This window comes from Protopterus annectens, chromosome 2.part0 (genome assembly GCF_019279795.1).
Source record: "Protopterus annectens isolate FY-2018-M chromosome 2.part0, PAN1.0, whole genome shotgun sequence".
NCBI classification, from domain to species: Eukaryota; Metazoa; Chordata; order Ceratodontiformes; family Protopteridae; genus Protopterus; species Protopterus annectens.
In genome coordinates this window covers 191,294,989-191,315,678 of record NC_056728.1, presented here as the reverse complement: position 1 = coordinate 191,315,678, position 20,690 = coordinate 191,294,989, and the positions used below count along the sequence as shown (strand labels likewise).

The 20,690-nt window shown below is 39.3% G+C and overlaps 1 long non-coding RNA gene across 1 annotated transcript in view; it reads right to left on the bottom strand.

The window, feature by feature from the left end:
• The window catches only part of LOC122793015, a 60,691-nt gene extending 40,425 nt beyond the window's left edge, over positions 1-20,266 (bottom strand). The window contains exons 1-2 of the long non-coding RNA XR_006363442.1: positions 20,188-20,266; positions 13,372-13,571 (exon numbers count right to left, since the gene is read on the bottom strand). This is a non-coding gene — a long non-coding RNA (uncharacterized LOC122793015). The remainder of the gene's footprint in view (positions 1-13,371; positions 13,572-20,187) is intronic.
• Between the last annotated feature and the right edge of the window lie 424 nt (positions 20,267-20,690).

The following is a 20,690-nucleotide window of genomic DNA, read 5'->3' as shown; positions in this document are numbered from 1 at the left end:
CCTTATCTTCAATTTCTTCGGGCTGATTCCACAGGTGGACCAAACAACACTTCTGACTGACTGCAAATCAAAATCCAAAATCCTTGTCTTAAAGATAAATTCTGAAGCCAGGCCCAAGCGTGCCTCTTGAAGAACTGACTCAACCAGAGCCACACCTAGAAGAGGCCTGCAACATCAAAACCACACTGTAAGAATGCTTACCCACCTGTTCAACCAAATCTTGTAACCTTAGAGTTCAATTGCGAGAAAAAAGAAAATTTTTGATATTTCAACGCATATGAAACTGGCAATTCAAAGCCCTCACCAAGCTAAGGTAGAAGATGACCTTCCCTTCTTTCCCCATCCTATCCTGGCCTTATCTAGAGGAGAGGGCGGATCTAGCACAGGCCTTGACAGGAATCTTCTGCATCAGAATCAGAATAAGAGAGTTCCTGCAAGTCTTCTTCTTCAGCCAAAGACTCTATGACATCAGAAGCCTGTTCAAAACTTTCCAACTCTGGCTCCACCCTAGGCCTCTTGCTACCGGGAGGGGCAGAAGAACCCAATCATCAGAGTAATCAAATGCTTCTGCCGACAAGCATGTGGCTTGCACAGCACAGACCCTGCAGAACTGAAGCTAAACCTGGCCTGCCTCTGGAAGACCCTACCATGGGACTGTAAGGCTAGTCTTAAGATTCTGACAGATCAATAACTTAGTAAGTACCCATGAACCTATTTAGATACTATGAAAACATATATATATATATATATATATATATATATATATATATATATATATATATATATATATATATATATATATATATATATATATATATATATGGATCCCCTTCTAATACTTGAAAGGCCATATCATTAAATTTCATTTTTGCAAGACGAAGATCGCAAAAACAAAATACCCAAATGGCAATTTTTTTTCCAGGACAAGTAAACAGTTGCCAAACATGCCTAGTGTGATCTTATGGGGGTGTAGGGGCTGTAGCCACTCACCTAGGTGGGTTTTATTTACTCCAGTGTGTTTATCATTGAAGTTTGGGTCAGTGTTTACTTGCCCTGGGAAAATCTGGCTGTTTAGGTATTTCATTTTTGGGTCCACTATGTAATTTCTAAATACTGAAATCCCAAATTTCAGTATTTCAAAATTACATAGCCGAAAACCCAAAGTTCCGAAACCGGCAGAAGCGCGAAATTCAAAATCCCAAAGCACGAAGATGTTGAATTTCCGTTTCCGCTGGTGTGGTGTGTGGATGGATGGGTGGAAATTTAGGTAAGTATGTATGTGTAAGTGTGTTGGGTTAGGGGCTTTAGTGTGTGTGTATGTTGTGACTGATGTGTGTGTGTGTGTGTGTGTGTGTGTGTGTGTGTGTGTGTGTGTGTGTGTGTGTGTGTGTGTGTGTGTGTGTGTGTATGTTGTAAAAAACTAAGAGAGCGGGTGACCTGAATACCTGCTCCGAAATCAACAAATGTATTCCAAAGAAATGTACTGTTCTCATTGTTGTGAAATACAACTTTTAAAAACAAGTTGAAATCAAGATCTCAAGAAGCAATGAAATCCAACAGAATGAACTCCAACAAGATATTTTATTCCGCACAGTACTCAGCACTAGAGAACTGATGTGGCAATTAAAACTCAGTGCCACAAAATATCCAGGGTTGAATGATGGGCTTAGCATGGCTAGTGTTCTTATGGCTAAGAGAAACAAGTTATGATTCTTTTCACCAAAAGAGAAAGATGCAGCCCTTCTAGTAAATATTATTTATATGATTATCCCTAATTTATTCTTGTCAAAACACTTGCACAAATAACATTTTGCACACTGTGCAGCCAACTATTTGTTGTAACTTGGCACATTTTTATAACACGCAATGTTCAAATATTTTGCATGATTGCATACTTGGTGACCATTCTTTTTTATGCAGGATTATACATGTTTTATCTGAATTCATTCCTGTCACATTTTAAAAAAATCATTTGTATTATGTTTTGCAAGGATTTTTTTTTGTATTATGGTTCAACGATTCTTTCAGAATCAACATAGGAAATATTTGTTTTAATGATTATGGTACATTGAAATGTATTTGACTTCTATGGTCTTTTTGTTTTTATTTTTCAATTTTTATTTTTTATTTCCTAATATTCATATTAAGAAATGTAACGTAATACATTATGGGTGGGAGGGTGGCCTAATGGTTAAGGTATTTGCCTTACAAACACAAGGTGCAGGGTTCGATTCTCACAAGGGATAATTGGCTAGGCTTACAATGGCTCTCAAGGGCAGTTAGCCTAGTACTAACCTATGAACCTATACCTGTTTTTAACAGCCCAGAGTTGTTTAAACGAACATTTATTCAAACACAGTGGCTTATGCAGCGTTTTAAGATCAAATTGGATGATAACAGCTATTGGTTTATGAAAAAAACAATTATGTAATCAACATCAGTTAATTAACCAATGGCTCTATGGTTAAAGCACTATAATAACATGTTTTTTGCGAGAATTTGTACACTTGAAAAAGCCCGTTAACAACGGGCGAAAGCGCTTGTGTTTTACGTGTTCTACTGTGCGGAATAAAATATCTTGTTGGAGTTCATTCTGTTGGATTTCATTGCTTCTTGAGATCTTGATTTCAACTTGTTTTTAAAAGTTGTATTTCACAACAACGAGAACAGTACATTTCCTTGGAATACATTTGTTGATTTCAGAGCAGGTATTCAGGTCACCCGCTCTCTTAGTTTTTTGTGTGTGTGTGTGTGTGTGTGTGTGTGTGTGTGTGTGTGTGTGAGGGACTGTAAAATGTGTGGGTGTGAGTTTCATTTGTCTGTGCGATCTCGGCGTTAGAATATATAAGTTGGGGGTGTGTGGGGGGCATAGCCCCCTACATGGGGGGTGCAGGGGAGCTTGCCCCCCTGCTTATCTGTAGTGTAGAATCATTTATTTGATTGTTGGGGGTTATGTATGTTTATGTGTGTGCTGTATGTGTAGCGTAACTTCAGGATTTCGAATTTCGCAGTTATGCTGTTTCGGCTATGTAATTTCGAAATACTGAAATTCGGGATTTCAGTAATTTGAGATTACATAGTGGACCCATATGTGTGTGTGTGTGTGTATATATATATATATGTGTATATATATATATATATATATATATATATATATATATATATATATATATATATATATATATATATATATATATATATATATATATATATATACATACATATACACACACACAGATTTATATATATATATATATATATATATATATATATATATATATATATATATATATATATATATAAAGAGAGAGCATACAATACACATATACTTAGGGTTACCACCCGTCTCTGTTTGTGAGGGACAGTCCCTCTTCGGGCAGTTGTGTCCTGCAGGAAAAATTGGCAAATGTCTTGAGATTTTAGGACAAAAAATATTGCCTAATTTTTCTGTAATAGTTGCATAATTCAGTGATTTTGAATTTAAAACACCTAAATGCTATAAGAAATATTGTAAGCAATTTAAATACTAAATGAATAAGCTTTTATTTTGGCAAAGAAGTGAAGTTCTGTCACATGCATTGGCCATGTGTATGTTTTGTACTGCAAAATTTCACATTTCTACAAAAAATGTCCCACTTTGGACATTTGAAAAGGTGGCAACCCTACATATACTAGAAATGAAATTTAACATCATACAGGAATAAAAAATTAAGTAGTGTATCCTATGTTGTGACATTATAATTACCTAAATATTTTATAAAATAACTCCAGCACGTCTCTATATAGTGGCGGTAGCCACGTTGATGTAGTGTACAGTGTAAATGTCAAGCTTGATAACAGGATTTATAGCAGTATGTCCTTTGTCAAGGACTTTTTTCTTGATTAGCACTATGTCCCTGAAATGTTTATATGGGGGGGGTAGAAGAAAATGTAACATAACTTTGTTTGTTAAATTGCCGTCTTGCATGCACGGTATATACATTGACGTTAAGGTTTTGTAATGTAACTCTGTGAATTTGGCTAACAAATCCCCGCTATTATATTCTTGTGTCTGAAAATATTTGACATAAATATGTCATCTGAGTGAAGCTATTTGTTAGGTGACGATGTTTATATTCTTGTCCGTTTAAGAGTGACTTCTTGTGCTGGCAGTTGTCACCGTTTTACCTGAAGAATTTTTAACACAGTCAAAGTATAGAGAACAAATAACCAAATTCTGCATTTTTCTGTTTGGATGTTATTGTCGCTACGTTCATGCAGCAAGTCTGTATCCTAAGCGTCATTCATCTGTCATTTTTGCTATAACACTAGCAGTTTTGTTTCAGGAATTAACAGCGTTTTCAGTTTTTGTACTGCTGTAGATGTATCGACTGTAAGCTGCAAGTGTACACCTTCATGTAGTATGTGTTAATTTATGTAAACCATGTATTGATACATTTGTATGTCACAATTCTGAAATACTGTGGGTCATGGCATATCATTCTGCTTTTACTAATAGCGAGAAGCATAAAACTAACCTTGAGCTCAACAAGTAGCATTTGCGTGGCAGTGTATTAAGCTGCCAGGTTGTGATTGAGCGACACAATGACTGTGAATGAGTTCTGGGTCTTTTTACAATGATTATAGCAAGTGTCTTCATGATTCTTTGTATTTCATGGTAGGAACACGTAAAGAACTCCTGAATCTGGTGCCCTCTGCCATGATTAGGATCATGTCACCAAAACTATTAAGAGCCCTGCTAAATGCTCCCATTGTTAAGTAAATCAGAAGTGTGCCCCCCCCCCTTTGTTCTGGAAGACCATACAGGGTATTCTTAGGACGAAGTCAGGGTTGTCAGTCCAGTTGTCAAGTTTTATTTTGAAAGTGGCTAGAGTACTACTTAGTTTGGCATATGGGAGAAGCTTATTCCACTGATGGGTGGTCTGTTGAGCTAGGACTGCATCCTGCCATCTGATTAAGTTCCTTGGTGTAAATGTTCGAGAAGCCTTTGGTTTTACAGAAGTAGAGGAAGTTTAATAGGATTGGGCCTTTTCATGGCATGAGCACCCAGAAAAAGTCACCATAGAGGATCAATAGGAGAAAGAGCAGGAATACAAAGAGGGCTGCTTGTCTCTCCTGTGAGTGAGTGACTTAAAGCCCTTTGACCTTTTTGGTTAGGAGCTTTTGGAGTCTCTCATATTCAGTAGTAGAGTTGGACAAATTGAAGGAGCTCTTATTAGCTAATGACTGGTCTAATGTGATACGAATATAATGGGATCAAAACTTCATTCTAGCTAGAGGGCATGGTTTTGGAGAAGTTTTTTTCAAACTATAGTGGAAGTTTGGTGGTCAGGTGACAGTGAAATGTCAACATGGGTGCTAAGATCTCTATCAGGTTGGAGCTGTGTGTCACTTGTGTGATAGGTGTCAAATTTTTGTTTCATAGCTAGAAGTGCAGTGCATTCTTTAGCTTATAGTTTGAGGTCATTGTCATTACTCGGTGTGTTGGTGTTGTCTAGTCCCTGTTGGAGTTGTCAGTGGGCAAGCAAAGAGTGGCACCCATTTTACAATCCTCAGCAAATCACTAACTTGGTATGTTTTATTGTATATCTGGTGCCAGATGCATGGCCACAAACTGAATGTCAAGAAATGCATCATTATCCCCTTTGGGAAAAATGGCGTCCCCACTAATTATCACATTGGTAACAACGTACTAAGCACGCAATCAGTCGTGAGGGACTTGGGCACCTAGGTTAATAGCAACCTGACTTTTGACAGCCACATTGCCTCCATTGTACGGAAGGCTTTCTACGTGGCCCACCTCATAAGTAAGGGTATTTCATCCAGGAACAAGGTCGTCATAACATCCCTGCACTCCTTCCTTATCAGATCTATTATCAAGTACAATGCCCCCTTCGGCATGTACCTTGCCAAGCACATGCAGCAGTTGGAGAGACCACAGAGGTTCCTGATCAGGAAAATCCAGGGTCTCAACACCTGTTCTATACCGATAGGCTAAAAGCCCTGTCCCTCTAATCAGTGTCTTACAGACTGCTCAGAGGTGACCTGTGTCTGGCATAAAAGGCCATCTCAGACTCAACCTTGATGGAGTTGCTGCATGTTTATAAGTCAAACTCCACTCGTGCAACCTATACACAAGACATTATTCTGGCCTGTGAAATTAATAGAACTTGTTGGTGGGATAGATTTGTGTCCCAACGACTCCCCCATCTGTGAAATAGACTCCCTCTCCATGTCAAGCAGAGTACCTCACTAGCCCTCTCTAAGAGGAACCTGGACAGCTCTGTGGGAACCAGAAAATATACCCTTGGAATCCCATCTGTGTCCCTGCAGAACAGGAAAAACAGTTGCTGACATTGTGTGAACATGGGTGAAATTCTTGGCTAAGCTTATAAGGGCCTTTGGGCCAAAAGCCTAGTATCATCCTATGAACCTATGTGAATTAAGTGCCACAGAGAAGAGGGTCTAGTACAGGTCCTTGTGAGATTCCTCTGAATGCAAAAAATGTAACCAGTGGAATCGGCAGCAATTTTTCACTAGCATGGTTCTATTAGTTAGTCATTTGGCTATTCAGTTAGTAGTGTTTAAGGTCTGAACTCTTAAAAAAACTTAAGCTTTTAAAAGCTTATTGGTAATACCTTTTGTGAGGGCTTGTATCAAATGGTTTAACCAGGTTGAAGGAGGTAGTATGCAGAGAACATCCATTGTCTACCACTTCTGTAACTTTAGAAAAATAAAAATAAAGAATAACTAGATTGGTATATGATCCACAACTGGAAAATATCTTTCGTTTAGGTCAACCTGCTGAGAAATGATGTGCTCCATATCTTTGCATTTGAGACTTGTAAGACTTGCGCCACTCTTGCATGGAATCACTGTGGCTCTTTTCCAAGCATCAGGTATGCAACTTGTGGAGCAGCTAAGGTTAAAAAGGTTAAGGAGCAGAAATAGGCCATAGTTGGCACTGACAAGGAGGCAGCTTGGCGTGTTGTCAGGGTCAGTGGATGTAATGTTTGCTTATGATCATGATCCATAATGATTTTAAGAGGGTCAGGGAAGAGAGAACAAGAGGAGCCATGTGGGAGGTTTCATTTTTGACCCCCCCCCCCAAAGGTAAGGTAACTGTGGTAGCAACAGAGGACTGGCTTGCAGTGGGAATGTGCAGCATTTTGGGCTGCCTCTGTAGCAGCTCAGCTTTTTCCCCACCCAATTCCTCCCTTTGGACCATACCTATAATTTTGATATCCCCAGCCTCCACCAGAGATCATTGCAAGAGATTCACATAGAGCTGCCTTGCCACATTAACGTCCATCCTTACTTGCCTCTCTGTCAGTTGACTGAGCCGTTACTGGAACCCAGGTCAGCTGGGCCACAGTTGGGGCTTTATCTCTGTATGCAGCAGGAGCAGCAAGAGATCGGGTTCACCTTGTGAGTAATTTATTGTAAATAATGAGGTCTCTAATAAACATAGGTACTCCCCCACAGTTGCCAGTGGACTTGAAGGAATGATGGGCAATAAACCCAAGTGCAGAGGCAGCGCTGTGAGTGCAGTAACACAAAGTTTCAGTTGCTCCCCACATGGATGTGTTCAAACTACAGAAGGGCCTTGGTTTCTGACAGTGCATTCCATTGATTAGCAGAAACAGATGGTACAATTAAATCCATCTTGGCAGACAAGGTTACTGTGGCAGTTTACAATTTCAGTGTGAAAACGCTTCTGCAGAAGTGGATGAAATCAACTAGTAATTCAGAGGGTGGACATGGACTATCATGGTTACATGTTGCTGTTTCTCTCTCGTATGGAAGACTGGATTAGTGCCTGTGGTTCCCAGGCTGTGGTCATGGTTTCTATTTTCAGAAGGGAGGATGAGAAGCTTCCATTTATAGGGGTTAACATGGTATCTCTGCAAAAATATATGCTGGGCTACTAGAAAGGCATCTTTGTCAAAGAGTTGCACCTGTGATTCAGGAGGAGTAATGCTGCTGCTTCTGGAAAGAGGAGTGTCATGTGAGTTGCTTGACATAGCAGGAGGTTTCATAAATAGCAGAGACTATAAATGGTCTAACTTCCATAATATCAGTATTCTTGCTTTTTTCTGTTTAGATTTAATGAGCCACTTGGAATGTTTGTTTATTGCTATATAGCCATCTGTTCTCGCTCTTTTTTTTTTTTTTAAGGATGTGTGTGTGTGTATGTGTCTTTGTGCTTTAATATGTATTACGTTTATGCATTTCAGAGACAATTTAAGGAATCTGTCCATAACTGTTGACCATCACAGTTCTCAAAAGACACTTTTTTTTTTTTTTTTTTTTTTTACAGCGGGCCTAGCTATGACATTTTGGTTGCTGAGCTTCTGCAGGTTTGAAGGGTGTGTAGGGAGTAATATGAATAGCATAGAGAAATAAAGATAAAAAAGAGGTGGTACTAGTAGAGTTGTGGGGTGGATAGGAGCAGTGAGTGGAATTTAGGAAGAGCTGTGCAAAAGTGAGCTTGACACTGGGAGGGAGTGAGAGCATCTGGGATTGGGAGTAGGTTGGACAAGTTGAATTGCAAAATACCAGTCCTTCTTAGTTCTTACTACTTGCCCACTAGACTGATGACAGTGTGTGAATTGGATACTGATTGTCTGAATTATTAATTTGCACATTGAGAACCATTTGATAAAGTGTACAGGAAAGATAAAAGCAAATGCCATAAAAACATAAAACAGGAAAGATAATAATTGAGATTGTTTGCAAATTCTTTTAAAATATTAATTTATGCACCAAAATTTGTAAAAGGACAAATGGAAATTGTATTTCACATTTCATTTACTTTAGAACTTTCATAGTTGTAGTTTGTGCTAGTAATAATCGCCACCCCTACAGGTATCCAGTAACATTTGCTATTTGTACTAAGCATAGTTCAGGTCATTTTCTGTATTAACCCCCTCTGGGATTAAATGGCACACGTAGAATCACTCCAAGTTAAAAGTAATAATAAATTTATTACAGAGAGTTGACTGTATAATACATTTAAAACATATTTAATGGAATAGGCAGCTTCATACATCTTCCTTGGAAAGAATGGAGTCTGCTAAACTCGCTCTGTGGGTGGGAACATACAAAAACTGTTTTTGCAAAGCTGAAATTTCCTTTTGAATCTTTAGAAAAAAGATTAAAAATCTTAAAATGGAATTGCATTGGCATATTTTTAAAATTCCTTGTCCTCTGTCATGAATACTGGGTGAGTGTAGTTAAGGACATGATTTTTTTGAACTGGGATACAGGATCTGCATTGCTTAGACACAGTAAGGCCTTGTTAAGTTTACTTCTTGAGGTTGCCAAAAAATAATTACTACAAAATGGAAATCAAAGTCAAACCAGCCAGCCATACTTAAAGTAGTGAATATCATAACGAAGATAAACGAACAGGAAGTTGGATCTTTAGAAAAGGAGTAGGAGTAAATCGTATAGGAAAAAATGGAAATTTGTGTAAACACTGCATGCAGAAAAATGTCTTGGAGGAGGAATGGGGTTTAAGAGAAGGCAGGAACTGAATAATTTATGCAGTATTGGTTTGATTGTATTCTATATAACAATATATATATTGTATAATGTTTGTAGATGTGAACTTAATATGATTTGATTACTTTATGTAAGTTTGGCAATGTCACAAGTGATAATTCAATAAAGAAAGGTGTTTAAAAAATAAAATAAAAATTGCTGGCAAGTCCATATCTCTGTTTTTGAGGTACTGTTTGCTGACTCTTCTTTTTTGAGGTCGGTACACAATCGGTACACAATCTCAACTCAACTGGTCTCCATTATTTGGTAAACACCCTTCTGGATCACTTCTTTCTTCTGCATGCTGTGATTTTGATCCTCTTTTTATTTAATTTTTCCCCCTCCAATTTGGAGCTGATTTTGTGAAGAGTGATGTGCATTCCATTTTGTTTGCTTCTCTTGTCAGTTGTTCGACTCCACTTGCTTAGGAGAATGTCTTAGACTTGCTGTAGTTTCAGCTCCACCTTTTTTAAAGATGTTCTCCAGGATTTCCCATGACATCTGCCTCAGATTCCAGTTAGTCTTCTCAGCCTCATTCAAAACTTCAATAAAAGCAACTGATCACCATTAACCCTAGCCAAAATGGAAACCTCTCTCTCGTTTCGTAGTTTCAGCCACTGAAGAAGCCAAAGACAGTTTTTCAATTTTTTTTTGTATTTGCAAGATCTATTCACTGTGCTTTATTAATAGCTGCAAATACAACAAGCTAGTGTTTTCTATCATTTTGTCCCGCTCAAGTAAAAATTATGTGTATAGACTTTTATGCTTGTACACATGAAACACGGGGCTCTTTCTTATTAACTGCGTACTGCCTACCTACTGCTTTTCATTCTTCTGTACGTTGTACATCAAACAGAATGTCGTCCATACTCTGATGTGCTTCAGTTCTTTCTGCAGTCCTTAGATTAAAAAAGTCATGCCTTTTAAACTGCATCAACTGCGTGCAGCTGCTGCAGTTTATGCCACATACTGAGAGCTAAAGAGGTTCAATTTAGAAGCCCTGTTCTGGGGGAAAAAGAAGAAATAAATATCAGCTCCTTTCAAACAGTAGCAATAATTCATGCCATACAGGGAACACTAAAACACTTCATTTCTCAAGTCTTGCCCTGAAAAAAAAATCTCGACTCCTTTTAAACTGTAGCAACTTTGTGCTACATCTGTAACAAGCACCTGCTACGATTCACTCATCGATCACTAATGCACTTTGGTTCTCAAATATTGCCCCGTGAGAACAAAAATATTGTTTCCTTTTAAAATGTAGCAAAGCTACACTGTTATAGTGCGGCTGCTACAGTGTTAAATCATGAAGCTCGCTCCCATTCTGAACTATTGACCCAGGAGGAAAAAAAAATCATGTTACCTTCTAAAATGTAGCAAAGTTGCTACAGCTCACATACGAAGCGCTAAACTGCTGTAATTGGTTTCCTTTAAAAATGTATCAGCTGTTACATACAGACAAAATCATGCGCTCAATCAAATCAAAGTGCTAAAGCTTGATTTTAGGAAAGAGTTTCGACCGTACCGTTAATGATAGTGAAGTTATTCAGTTTACTAAACAGACTTGTGAGTCAGATGTGATCGGAACTAAAGCAGCCTTGGCTTTTGCTTTCCTAGGGAATGAAAGCAATTCTGGGAAATGTCAAAAAGGGTAATAACTAAAGACCTGAGGGTGGGGAAGAGGCGTGCACAATGACATCACACTGTGGGCTGTATTACCTAGCAAAACTGCGAGCGTGACGCTCCTGAAGTAAAACAAGTCAAATAGCAGAAAAATAAAAGAGAAAAGTACAGATTCAGTGACACAGGTCAACTGCATACCATATAAAGTATCCCTTGGTTAAGAAAAAAAAAATCAAGTGTCCAGGAAGCTGCATCTTTGACACTCTCCCTTTAAGGTTAAAATTGTTTCTGTAATTTTGTCCTGCTTTATAGTTGTATGTATTGTTCAATGCATCGGTGACAGGGGATCAGCGAAGTGCCTTTCCTGTGGATTTGATGATCTTCTCTAGAACTGTACTGCATGCTTTTGTCCACAGTGGTTGATGGCATCTATAGATGAACTGCATCTTTCATATATTTAGCTCAACGACACATTAGCAAAAACTTTGTTCCATAATGGTATGTAATAAACATTTATCACACTCACAAACATATAACCTCTTGGGAATGACTCACAAATCTGTAGAAATGTTACTGCAAAATTAGTTTAGGGGATTCAACAGTTGAAAAACCTATGACTCCACAATAAATGTAGACAGGTCTGTATCTTTCTTTTAATCACTGCTGTAGACTAATCCAGAAAAACCTGTACTCTGAGATATCGAATATTATAATTTTTGATCAAACTGGAAACCCTAGTGTGTAATTCTCAATGCAGAAATGATCCAAACAAGGAAAATTCACAACCATGATTGATACGAAATAGCAGAATGTTGTATTTAGCACATTTTTATTAGCACCGATGTAGGCTGACTTGTTAGTAAAATGTAAAAACTACAACATACCACTCTCTGCTTTTGCTAGATTAAAATGCCTGATGTAATGTTAGCTAAGCACCTCTTGTATTTCTGTATGGACTGACATCAGGAATCGCCAACCCGAATCCCAATCATGTCAAGCATAAATGGTGCACAGAATTTGTAGGGTGTGAATCAGTAATAACTTACAAAGGCACTTCAGCCATGCATAGTGTCCAGTAATAGCCAGACCCACAGCACAGTACAGCACTAGAGACAAAGTATATGTTATGTGTTACTGTTGTAGACAGTGCTGTTGAGTAACATTTAGGAACATCTTCTGCAAATGGAGTACATTTATGTGTAGTAATAATGCCCAGTGGTAGCTATAGTGATACCATAGTAACGTCTCATGGTAGGTCATATAATCACCTTTATTGACAGATGTACAATATGCATAGAAATACTTGGTTAACTAGGACTGTTTAAGCTGAAACCAAGAGAATACAGTCTTAATACATTAGAATGCAAGTGGTCATGCAGTAGAGAGATCGATGCAACAGCAAAGGTTAGGAATATGCATCTTGGAAGGAAACTTCTAACAGCACTGGGGTAAATCTGACATGAAAAAACACCACTTTGCGGAATAAACAGCAGGAACCTGGAATGGATTATGTGAAAGGACTGTGGGATGTGGTTAAAACAGGGTTTTTAATTAACATTGCCCTGACTGTAGGTTCAAACCCAGTACATGCTTAAACGTCAAAGGTTTGCTGCACAACTTATAGCCCTAAACAGTAATATCCTGAAACAAGTTTGCAAGGGAGTTTGTATCCCATACTGCTTTATTTTAATTTGAAAGAGGTACAGTCCCTCATGGGTCATGGCAGTCAGCATCAGCTTGACCATTTAGGAAAACTAAAACATGTTTAGCCAGGCCAGACTGCAAAAGTGGAAAGGAATGACAGATGCTTTAGAACAGTGAAGATGTGTCTGCTGTTTTAAAGTTGCAAATCAAAAGGGATGGAGTGGAAGAAGACAGACTATTCCGTCTTATACTTTGTATGCTACATTTACATAAAACCATTCCTCAGAAAGCACTGCCTTTTGTAAGTAGCTTCTGGATTCCGAAGGGGAATTTTTTTTTGTAGCATTAACCACTGATAGTAAAACAAACAGCAGATCTCTGTAATCTGGTATGTAAAATGCAGTAGTCATTTGCTTTTCCTTTTTGTATTGATTTTTTTCACAGCTGTTCAACTTACCTTGCAAACACACCAGTGGTTACAGTAATACTGTCTAATATTCATGCTGTACCTTATACTTAGCTTCTTCAGCGTAGACTCCCTGCTGAGCCAGGGACACGTACCTTCAAGATATTCCATTATCATACAGAAGTGATGCATGCTGTTGAAACAGCAAAACATGCTCACAACGAATGGGCTGTCAGCAATAACAAGGACATCTCATTCCGCAAAAGTCTGTTGAATCAGGTTCAGCCTGTATTTGTTAATCTTCTTCACTGAGAAGTGCTGATGGGTTTCCGTGTATCACACTAAATAAACAGCTCTGGGAAACAAGCATAGAAATGACTATGAAGATGCTATCTAATGTTTTCAGCCTCTTTCCAAACCCTGACATAAGAACTTGTATTACAGCATTTCTATAACATATGAAAAAGTGAATAACTTTTCTGAACTACTCTGCTATGCAGAAGTTTCCACAAACAAAGCATCCATTTTTTATCTCTATAGATGGCTTATATTATTTGTTTGTATTTACATTTTTTAAAACCTACTTCACCAATGTTAATATGTTATTATTTCTTTTTCTTGAAAGACACTGTCAGTTGAATGTTGACATCAGTTTATTAAAAATGAACATATGGAGTGCTGATTTACTGTACTTGTAATACAAGTAATGTAGCGCATATCTAAATATAGAACATTAAACGTAACTTATCCAAAATATTTCATAAGCATATACAAAACATTCACTTTCTGTAAAATTACAATGTTGTAGATAAAAATCAAAACAAGCAAGCAAATGAAAAGAGTGAAACAAAAAGAAATGGTCATAAAAGTTTTTGTTTGTTTGCTTGCAAGCAGGTTAAGTTTTACTTGTGTTTTCACAATAATCTACATTTACGTGTGGGTGATACTTGGCTTACTCAGAGCTGACATAGGTTCATAGGGAGGTACTAGGCTATCGGACCAAGGGCCTACGTAAGCCTAGCCAACAAGGTTTCCTGGCTTACGCCACCCAAGAAAGTTATTTTCCTGTGCCACTGTCGAGCAGAGACACAGAAGTGATCCCCGGGGTGTATTTCCTATTTCCCATTCACTCATCAAGATTTTTCTTGAACAGTGCTAATGAAGAACTTTGCTTGACATAGATGGGTAGCCTGTTCCAGAGTATGGGAAGTCTCTAGGACAGGAATCTATCCCTCCAGCATGTCCTGTTTATTGTGGTGACAAGGTTTAGGTCCCTAGAGCGTCTAGCTCGGAGGGATTGGGATTTCTTTAGGTGTAGCATGTCCAACAGCTCTGGGTTTGACATTGCTTTATATATTAGGCAGAGATCACCTCGGAGTAGGGGATATGCTATGGAGTAAAGCTTGAGTTTGAGGCGGTCAGTGTAGGGCATTTGTTTGAGGCCAGTAATCCTCTGTGAGGTACTTCTGTGGCCTTTCCAGCTGCTGCAGATGTCTTGTGAGGTACATTCCAAAAGGGGCGTTGTACTCTATAATGGGTCTAATGAGAGTCAAGTAGAGGAGAACAATGACCTCTTTTTTCCTGGATGAGAACCCTTTTATGATGAGGTGTGCCATGTAGAAGGACTTCCTGACTACTGTGGTGATGTGACTATCAAAGGAGAGACTACTGTCCACCTGGCTCCCAAGGTCTCTTATCACGCATTTGGTGTTAAGTAGATTCCTGCCTATGTGGTAGTTCATGGGTACAGAGTTTTTACCAAAGGGGAGGACACTGCAATTTTTGGCATTGAGCTTGAGGCCATGGCTCTGACACCAGGCATCTGTCTTAGTGAGGCCCTCCTGTAGGATGTCCACATCATTTGGGGACTTTACTATGCCTCCCAGTTTGCAGTCATCTGCGAACTTCATTAGCCAGAGGTCTTCTGTGTTAGCCTGTACTTCAGAGAAGTAGATACCAAATAGGAGAGGTCCCAGGACGGAACCCTGTGGTACTCCACTTGTCACTGCTTTGAGGTCAGTTTGGAGTTTGCAGCTTTTACAGTGTGGGTTCTGTCAGTGAGCCAGTTGGCAACCCATCTTGTGACGTAGGAATTTATACCTAGTTTGGTGAGTTTAGCTATAATTCCAGAATGGGGGATGGTGTTGAAAGCCTTGGCGAGGTCAAGATAGGCTGTGTGAACCAGCTTATCCTCATCTACGGCTTTGGTGACTGCCTCAAAAAAGTCAATCAGGTTCAGGAGGCATGATCTGCCTTTCACAAACCCAAATTGGGTGGGATCCAGTGTTTGGAGGTTACCAATGTCTTTGTTTATGAATTCCATGATGATACGTTCCATAGCCTTGCAGACCAGGCTCATCAGGCTAATAGGTCAATAGTTCCCGGGATCAGTGGTGGCTCCCCCTTTGTGGAGTGGAATAACTGTTGCTGTGCGCCATTCAGTGGGCTATTATTGAGCATGGTTCTTAAGTGGGGAGCCAGTTCGTTCTGAAGTTCGTGTAAAACGCAGCCTGGGATGTTGTGTGGTACCATGGATGCTGTGTTTTTGGCTTTAGAGTGTGCAGCTTTTATCTGCATAGTTGTGATTACAGGGACTCTGCATTCTTCCTGTATAGATATGGACCCTTTAGGGGGTGAGGGGGGTAAAGTCAGCACTGAACCTATCTGACAGGATGTTGGCAATATCAGTTCGTTCTGCAATTTTCGTGCCTTTGTGCTGTAACTCAGAGCAGATCTGGGTGTTACCATCAAGATTCTTGACATAGCTATAGAATGCTTTGTGGTTGTCCTTGGAATTAGTGGTGATTTTGTTTTCGTAGCTAGCTTTGGAGGATCTTATAAGGGACCTCAGCTTCTTACTGAGGCTGACCAGGGAGCTCCTCCACTCATGGGATTTTACTCTCTTTTGCAATAGTTTCTTCCTTCTGTTGTACAGTTTGTTTATGGCAGGGGATCACCAGATTGGCTTTCTTTTTTTGGAGGATAGTGTTTTGGCTCTGTTTGGGATAGCACGATCCATGCACTTGTGTAAGTGCTTATAGAGTGTATTTATGTAGGATTCAGCAGTTGTAACTGTATTGTCCATCTGCATGGGTGTCATGAAGTTCACCACTTCTGTCTTAAGAAGCATGAAGTTGGCTTTGGAGAAATTTTTACTGTGGTTTCCTTAATGGGGGGTGGGGGCAGGATGTGGATATCAATGGTGATTAGCTTATGGTTGGATCGGACCAACGAGGAGTTGACTTCAGGTGTGCAGCACCGGTCACTCATGTTGGTAATGACTAGGTCTAGGATATTGTTGCCCCTGGTGGGGGTGTGGATAAGTTGATCCAGGGCATTGGAGTTTATGAATTCCAGAAAGCGTTGAGCTAACTAAGGAGTTGGTACACAAGTTTTTCCAGTTAATGGTGGGGTAGTTGACATCACCCATTATTAGGGTGTTTGGTTGAACCCTAATATTTTCCAGTACATCAAGAAAAGTGGATTGGGAATCCTGGGGCATGGTGGGGATCAAGCTACAATTTGGATTGCAGTTTTACCCAGAGTTAGTTGCACTTGGATAACCTCAGATGCATTGTGCTGAGCAACTAGCCTGGAGGTGTGGAAATCCTTAATGAATACGGACACACCTCCGCCTTTGGTGTTTCGGTCCAGGTTACATGGCTGAAAAGTGTGGTATGAGTTATAGCCTGGTAGTGCATGGGTGGTCTCTGGAGCTTTGAACCAGGCCTCAGTCACTGCACAGATATCGATGTTCTCCATTTTAAGGAGTGCCTCGAGTGAGTGCATTTTGAGATTTAGACTTCTAACATTGAGTAGCATTACCCTCATTTTTTGCTTGCCTGTTCCTGTTATGGTGGTCAGTTTGTTATTTGAACCTTGCCTAAAAAAGGCACTATAGGGGCAGCAAGAGCCTTAGCCAGTATCCGGAATCCCAGGAGCGACAGGTGCAGGCCATCTGTGGCAAAGCATTGTGGTCTGTCGACCATGTCATCCCAAGCAGACAGATACTGGATCCCCTTAGAATAACACCAGAAGCTTAGCCAATTATTGAAGTCAATCATTTTGTCCTTGTACTGCGGTATTCTGGGCGATGGCAGAATGCTACTCAGGGCTAGGATCATGCCTGCCTGGGCTACAAGATCGGAGAGCTCTTCCATATCTCTTTTCATGTTGTCCAGGGAGGTACGTCTCAGGTCATTCACATCAACATGGACAATGACAGTCATATTTGTACTTGTTGTGGAGTGACCCAAGTGCGTGGGTTATGTGGTGGATCCTGGCACCAGACAGGCAGCTGACAGTAACCTTTTCCTTGTTTAGCCTGGTGAGTGGGACATGAGTGTGCCTGACTATAGAGTCACCTATGACTAGTGTGTTGGGTACGTTATTTTGCCTTATTGGCTGTGGTTGAGTGGCACACCGAGTCTGTGGGCTGTGTGTCATTTGGGTTGAGTTGGGGGATGGTGGTTGCTTGCGTTTCTGCTTTGGAGGTCTCTGTTGCTTAGGTTGCTTAGACAGTTTATTATTGAGAGCCTCCACGAATGTTTTTGTGTTACTATGTGTGGATTTTGGTGGTGTAGATTTAGTGAGACTATGATGAGTGTGGCGTGGTGCAAATGTTTACCTTCTCTTCATGACTGTCAAGTTCAGTCTTGGTTGGAGAGAGCTTTACCTACAGTTTGGCTAGATAAGTGCATCTCTCACAGGTTGTAGTGTTGGGTGGTAGGAGGAGAGGGTTATCTATGTACATGAGGCAATTTCTACATTGCCTCAAGATGCCCAGATTCATCAGATAGACAGGAGAGAACACTGGGAGCTGACCCTTGGACATGCCTGAATAAAAAACTATTTTCCTCTAGATAAGTGAGGAAAGTGAGTACAAGAGCTTTTTTTCTCTAAGCAAGTGAGAAAAGTAAGTACAAAAACTGTTTTCCTCTAGGTAATGAGGAAGATTGAGTGCTATAGTAATTAGTAGCTTATTTAGTGCTTACAAGTTCTGAACAAGTGCTGAGCATGAATTAGCAAATTTAAGTGCTAAAACTAAGAAACTGTAACTGCACTAGAGTTGCAGGACAGAAACAAGTGCAAATGCAGGCTTTCAAATCAGAAAGTTGAGAGAGATGGAAGAGAGATTGCCCAAACGGCCAATAACTACAATTTTCGGCCCAGAGCCACTCCTTATGTGGTAGACAGGTTACCTAGTGCTTACCACTCCCACTGATAAGCTAGAAGGTTTCCCTCCAACACAGAAAGGCTTGGGGGTTCAGAAGCTTACATACAGTCCTGGATACAGCAAATCTGTATCTGGAACACTAGTTACAGGAAAAGTAGGAAATAGGCTTACAGTTTTTTTTTTTTTTTTTTTTTTTTTTTTTTACAGAAAAGTAGCAAAAACAGTAGTAAAACAATTCACATGCAGTGCAAGCTAGCACACTTGAGTATGTAGCAATATTAGACTAAACACAGTTTAAAAAATGCAATTAAATTAAAAAGGACTAAAGGCAAGTGCAGAAAGAGTTTATTAGGTAGAATGTGGTAAAGAGATGGGACTGGGGGAGTGTCCCAGATCAAATTTGCAGTGGGGCAGTCAACTAAAAAAGCCACCAAATTTAAACTACAAACCAAAAATAGGGAGGATGGGTGGGACAAAACGGTTTCAACAGAGATCTAAGCAACAACTAACAGTACAAACTTTAAAACCAAAAAAATATATACTCAGCTCTGTATATTTGCAGATCAGTCTCTCAGAACAGTGAGACAACAGTTTCAACAGAGATCTAAGCAACAATTAAACTCTATAACCAAAAAATATATATACTCAGCTCTGTACATCTGCAGATAGTCTGGAAGGCAGTCTCTCAGAACACAGGTTCCAGCAATTAAATGCAGGCTGCTACTGATGAGATCATAAGTATGAAACCTAAATGGCAAAACAAAAAGGCCAGTGTTGAGTAAATAAAGCATTAGCTGAAGCCAGGCATGAGGTTTTATTATAAGTTCATAGGCAAATACTAAGCTAGCTGCCTTTGTGGGGCATTTTAAGCATAACCAACTTCCCTCAAAGGAGAGAATGAAACTCTGTACCTTGTGTCTGTCAAATAAACACATTAACTAATATGCCAACCCCCTAATGCCTACACAGTGCCATTCTTTAAAACAAATCCTTGTCTTTTTAAATAACGGTCCACAATATAACAGAAAACAATAGAACATTGTTAAGTCAGGTTTTGAAAGGTAGTCAAGGAAAATAGTGGAAAGAGGATCGTGTTAGGTGGAGCAACACAGTTAGAACAATATCAGAGTAATTCAGACGGACGAAAACGCAGGGAGCCTCTCAGCAGATCAGTGGCATTTTCAGTGTTTGTGGTTTCAATGAAAATGACACTGAAGAATTCCCTTTTTCTCACTGTTGTGCAACCTCAAAGTCAATATATTTAAGTTAGGGCGGAATAGGGGTGCAGGGGGCTTGCACTGTGCAAAAAAGGATTTACTCAAGAGTTTCACCAAAAGTGTTTTCATGAAATGCCTTTTTTTTTTTTTTTTTAACCTTTAAATATAGCTGTATTTATTGAATCTCTTATGGGATTTTGTATAGGATTCAATTTTGTTTGTAGTGACAATGAGTGTACAAAATATATTGTGGATGTCAAAACTATATACATATAACAATGAACAAGTGAAAATAATGTAAGGATTAAATCTTGCATCCAGCCTGGAGTTAAAAACTCCAACTTAGAGTAGTATTTACCACTCAAGTTAACCCCCTACCCTAAGCAGCAGTACCTCAGCTACCACCTTATCAATTTAATACTGGTTATATTTAACTTACATTAACATTAACATTACATAAACCAAAAAAATATATACTCAGCTCTGTATATTTGCAGATCAGTCTCTCAGAACAGTGAGACAACAGTTTCAACAGAGATCTAAGCAACAATTAAACTCTATAACCAAAAAATATATACTCAGCTCTGTACATCTGCAGATAGTCTGGAAGGCAGTCTCTCAGAACACAGGTTCCAGCAATTAAATGCAGGCTGCTACTGATGAGATCATAAGTATGAAACCTAAATGGCAAAACAAAAAGGCCAGTGTTGAGTAAATAAAGCATTAGCTGAAGCCAGGCATGAGGTTTTATTATAAGTTCATAGGCAAATACTAAGCTAGCTGCCTTTGTGGGGCATTTTAAGCATAACCAACTTCCCTCAAAGGAGAGAATGAAACTCTGTACCTTGTGTCTGTCAAATAAACACATTAACTAATATGCCAACCCCCTAATGCCTACACAGTGCCATTCTTTAAAACAAATACTTGTCTTTTTAAATAACGGTCCACAATATAACAGAAAACAATAGAACAGTGTTAAGTCAGGTTTTGAAAGGTAGTCAAGGAAAATAGTGGAAAGAGGATCGTGTTAGGTGGAGCAACACAGTTAGAACAATATCAGAGTAATTCAGACGGACGAAAA